Here is a 5,417-nt window from a genome sequence, read left to right as displayed (position 1 = left end):
CCCAAACATAAAAGCTTGTAACTATCTCATGGTGATTCAATAAAATTAAAAAAAAGAAAATCTCACACAATAGTGATTTCTTCCAGTCAACATAGTTCTTTTGTCACAAATCTTGGACTCATCAATTACTGGTTAATGGAATTCAAAATGATCTCATTGTATTAGGTGAGCATATGTTTTATTTAACTTGAGTATCTTTCTTAGAATTAAGGTCTTCTTGCGGTTCTCTTTGTCTTTGGCAGCACAATTCATAAAAACAAAAGCTCTTCCACCAAGCCACATCCCAGATCCTCACTTCATACTTTTTATTTTTACGCTTCTAAGACTTTCAGAACTGTCAGCTATGCTGAGTGATCAGCAGAAATGATAATTGGCTTCTCTGGCTTCTTCACAGTCCCAAGAAAATCTCTCATATGATACTTTATTTTAAAAATATTCACATTTTATATTTTTCTGTTAGAAACAAAATAAGTTGACGCTATTCCACATGAGAAATGTGATTCTATCTAGTGTATAACTGCAATTTTTCTGTCCAAAAGTTTTATTGGTTCTTTGGTCCGTTTCAGAAGCTTCCCAGGGAGCAATGAGAAGGAATCAGGCCAAGCCCTTGACACCAGGTCCACGACTTGGAAAATCTGAGAGCCATTGGGGTTCCTGAGGCTCCTAGTCATGTTTAAGGCCGAGCCTTTGGAAGAGATCCTTGCCCAGCCCAGGCTGGCAGCCCGCAGGCTGAGGACGCTAGTCACGCGGTCGCCTATCTTCTGGGTCAGTTTCGCCTCCTCATCCAGGAAGTGGCTCTCCTGGAAGTCACAGAGATGAGGATCTGAAAGCACAGAACCCCAGGCATGAAAACCCAATAGGGCCTGCTTCAGTTTTCTTCCAGGACAGGGCGGCTTTCATGAGCCCCAGTGTTTTACCTTACTCATCCTGGGAAAGTTTCTGCACGTCCTGGAAGAGCGCTCAGCTGCCACGCTGGTCTTGCATTTTCAGAGTCATGGGCCCCCTTGTGCTTGTCCTCTGCCAGCTCAAGGAAGCATTGGCCCTAACCCTCCAGAAATACATTGCTGAGGCTGAAACAGAAGCCCAGAGAGAGAGGTTGGTGTGCAGTCCGCAGATGCAGGCTCATCTGGGCATTGTTGGTGGCCTCCACCTCATGGTATAATTCTGACGGTTCTGGGAGCTTGTGCGTGGTAGGCAGTGAGAAATGAAGCTGAAATAATGCTGCTGCTGCTTCTTTTTATTATTTTTTTTTCATTGAATCATCGTGAGAGTCACATTTATAAGGTTTTTCATGATTGGATTTTAGTCATTCAATGTTCCAATACCCATCCCTTCACCAGTGTATATTTCCCACTATCAATGCCCCCACTTTCCCTCTGGCCACCACCCCCTTCCCCACAGCCTGCCTGTATGGCAGACGCTTTTCTTCTTTCTCTCTGTTACTCTCTCTCTGTGTCTCTCTTTCATTCTGGCCATTGTGGTTTACCATATAAGTGCTAATAGGTTATCATGTATATCCCTCCTTTACCTACTTTCAGCACTCAGTTCTTGTCCAGAGTGATCATTTCCAACAATCATTGTCTTACTGTCTTACCGGTTCCTTCTCTATCCTAACTACCCTCTCCCTGCTCTTCCACTTGTGAGAAGCTTCCATCCTTGGACTGGTCCTCCTGGGCCTTGTTTTTACTGTTCGTGGGTATTAGTCTCATTTTACGTTTTTTAAATATCCCACAGGTGAGTGCAATCATTCTTTGTCTCTCTCCTTTTGACTCATTTCACTCAGCATGTCCATCCATTTGTAAGCAAATTTCATGATGCTAGATGCTAGATGGACTGGGGAGAAGAGGGTGGCTGAAGAGTTGGATCCACAGGTTGCCAGTAGAAAGAAGGTTGGAGAGTGAGCAGAGGCTCTTAGGGTGTCTCTTGATCTGTTTCGTATGGACATAGTGGGAGCAAGAGACAGGTCTGTGGTACTCCTGAATGTGCTCCTAATATTTAACTTTTGAAGTTACTCTGAAATCTTAAGTTTGTGTTTCATTTTTTAAAAGATAATTTCCAATACTAAACACTATTTTGGAGGACTAAGAGGGTGCTCCAAGCAGTGCTCATGGGAGATTCTGTTCGGTTGGTTGGTTGGTCAATGCTAGGCCTGAGGATGTGATGCTGCTTTGATCTCAGGTTGCTGTGGACCATCAGTGCTACCCCAACAGTACATGGGGACCCCTAGAATCACATCCCATAATACATAGGGGCCATGTGGTGCCAGGGTTCAAACCCAGGTCTTGCATGCAAAAGGCTTATGTCTTAACTGCTAGAGTATTTCCTGGTCTCTAACCAAACTCCTTGCTAGAAATATGACTTAGGGCAAGTTACTTCTCTAAACACAGATCTAACTGCATCAGAGAATTCAAAGACTGAATGATCATTAGACTTTTGATCAAGAGGCATTTATTCTTTATTACCCAACCTCCCCTTCTAAAAGGTAAAGAACTTGGTGACTCTGGGTAGTAGCAATAGTATAGCATGTAGGGCATTTGCCTTCCACATGGTCCACCCAGGTTTAATCCTTGGCATCACATATGGTCCACTGAAGACCACCAATAATAATTCTTGAATGAAGAACCAGGAGTAACTTCTGAATATTATCAGGTTTTGCTTGCAAACCGAAACCAAACAAACAAAGAAACCCAGCGAACACACACACACACACACACACACACACACACACACACACACACACACACACACACACACACACATACACACACATTTGGTTACTCCTAGTTTATTAGGAGATTGGGAGTATTAGGGTTAGGTTAACACTGAATTATATAATAATTTCTTTTTAAGCCACATCCCACAGTGCTCAGGGCTTGTTCCTGGCTTTGTGATTAGGGATCAGAGGTCCATGTGAGGTGCTGGGGATTGAACCTAGGTTGATACTGTGCGAGGCAAGTGTCCTTCCCCCTGTGCTGTTTCCTTGTCCTTGAGAATGGACTTATTTTTGTGTCCCTATGTTGGGAACTAAAATAATTTAAGTAAGTAATTTAATTTTTCTTTGGTTAGTTTTGTACTGTTAAGAAAGTATCTGGCTTTCTGCGTCCCCATTGTTGGCAAGAAAATGGAATAGAATAATGAATCTTCAGTTTGTAATTTATGTTTCCACTTCTCTGATGAAAGTAATACTCGATTTATAATAGCAGGAATAATTTCAGGTCTTTTTTTTTCTCTATTTCTTGAAATGTTTCTTGAGAGCCATTTGGTTTTAATTATATATCTTTCTATCTGGTAATTCAAAACCATTCACTCGTGTTCTTTTTCTGATTTTCAGTAGTTACTGTTCGTCTTCTTTGTCTAAATAAAATTTCATAACCATCAGATTTCAAAAAAAATATCTTGTTGTTTCTATTGAAATTAAACTAACTTATTTTTATGAGAGGTAACATCTTCTAAGGTTAAGTATTCATATCCAATAAAAAGCATGTCCTCTTTGATCAAGGCTTCTCATATTATTTTAAGTAATTTAGAATTTTTCTTGATTGGTCTTAGGAATTTAAAATAATTCCATTCTAAGTATTAACTCTTTGAGGGACTATTGTAAATTGTTTTTGATTATACAAAATCTTTAAAGGAAAAAAATGTATAAATGAGTAAAGAATAATAATTGACAATTTCATAAAAACTGGGCCTAAACCAATCCTTTGCCATATATTCAGAATTAACTTTTTTAAATGACATTTTGGCAGTAAAATGATGGGGCTTTAAGTCTTACCCAGTTTGGTTCAGGGTTTACTCTTCTGACTGTTTTAGGGGATCGCTTCCAGCAATGCTCAGGGACCATATGTGATGGCAGGGATCAGACTGGATGAACTGAATGCAAGGCAAGTGCCTTAAACCTTGTATTATCTGGCCCCTAAACTATATTTTAAGTGGAATGAAATCTTCAAAGAAAATGTTCACTGTAATTCCTTCAATTAAAGTTACTTGCTATGAAGCATATTTCTCAGCTCCCCCAAATGATGGGTTCACGACATGCTCTGTTATCTGCTGTCAAATTAACCTAAGCATGTGTTTTCTGGTCTTTTTTTGTTTGCTTGTTTTAATGATTCAAGAGTCAGACGGAGGCAGGAAAAAAATCCCTGCCTGACTAATTCACCGTAGGGCAGCTTTCTTATTTTCTGCTGCTCAAAGTAGGTTCACCTTTAAATATCATTAAGTTCTTACTCTTGAAATCATTAGAAATTAAAAATAGATCATGTCAGCTAGTTTAGTTCAGAGTTTTAAATCAAATTTTACTTGAGAAACTATTTTTCTGAGCTAGATTTAAAAAAATTAAAAAAAAACAGCAACACATAGTTGTAAGTTACTGGAAGGCATAGATGAAGAACTTCAGTAAATAATATCAAGTCAAAACAACACAAGATTAATTCTCTTGCACTGATCTATGCATAAGGGTGAAGGTTGCATTCATATCTCCTCTCTCTTTCTCTCTCTCTCCCCCCTCTCTCTTTCTCTTCCCTTTTGAGCATTACAGTTTGCAATACAGATACTGAGAGACTATCATGTATATCCCTTTACCTATTTTCAACTCTTTGTTCTTGTCCAGAGTGATCATTTCCAACCATTACAGTCAGATTGGTCCCTTCTTTGCTATAGAGGCTGGGGAGGGGTGTGGGTATGAGAGGGAAACTGGGGACATTGGTGGTGAGAAATGTACACTGGTAAAAGGGTGTGTTTGGGAACATTATATGACTAAAGCAGAATATTAACAACTTTGTAACTGTGTATCTTATTGTGATTCAATTTTAAAAAATAAATATTAAAATATCATAACATCTTAAGGTTACATATTTAAGATAATACTGGTAGTTACTTCTATTAAACAGTACAAAGTTGTGTGTATGAGGACATAAAGATATTTTAGAGATGGGCTATAAGAGAGATGAACTGGCACATTCCAGTCATTGTAAAACCTCCAGTATTTAGTCATCTATATTCTTCTTTGAATTGCCCCTGAAGTATTCAGCAAATGTTCCTAGAATATCAAGGATAATTACTTTTTCAAAGAATTTTGGTGTAACATTTAAATATAAAAACAAGATTCTCCTGGGAATCAAATAAAACAAAAACTAGTAATTATTTTGCCGAATATGATGCATCAAGGTTTCAGTTTCACTCATATATATAACTTTACATGTGAAATTAATCCATGGAGGGAAAGTTGAACATTTTGCTGCATATAAAAAAATCGGCATGTAAAGTAAAGCTTGAATTGTACTATGACTTAGATTTGAATCATAATACAGTAGGGGATAATGGCTGTGAACTATGGCAAAATAAATTTTATTTTGAGTATAAAAGTGTTTATAAAGGGACTAGAGAGACAGTATAGTATATAGGGTGCTTGCCTTGCATGT

General features: G+C 38.4%; 1 pseudogene; it reads right to left on the bottom strand.

Annotated features, from left to right (window-relative positions):
• Positions 1-663: 663 nt before the first annotated feature.
• LOC101539658 (ferritin light chain-like) lies at positions 664-1,654 on the bottom strand (annotated as a pseudogene).
• Positions 1,655-5,417: the final 3,763 nt, after the last annotated feature.

The sequence above is a fragment of the Sorex araneus genome, chromosome 2 (assembly GCF_027595985.1).
Source record: "Sorex araneus isolate mSorAra2 chromosome 2, mSorAra2.pri, whole genome shotgun sequence".
NCBI classification, from domain to species: domain Eukaryota; kingdom Metazoa; phylum Chordata; class Mammalia; order Eulipotyphla; family Soricidae; genus Sorex; species Sorex araneus.
The sequence above is the reverse complement of the archived record's forward strand: the minus strand, read 5'-3'. Positions and strand labels throughout refer to the sequence as shown.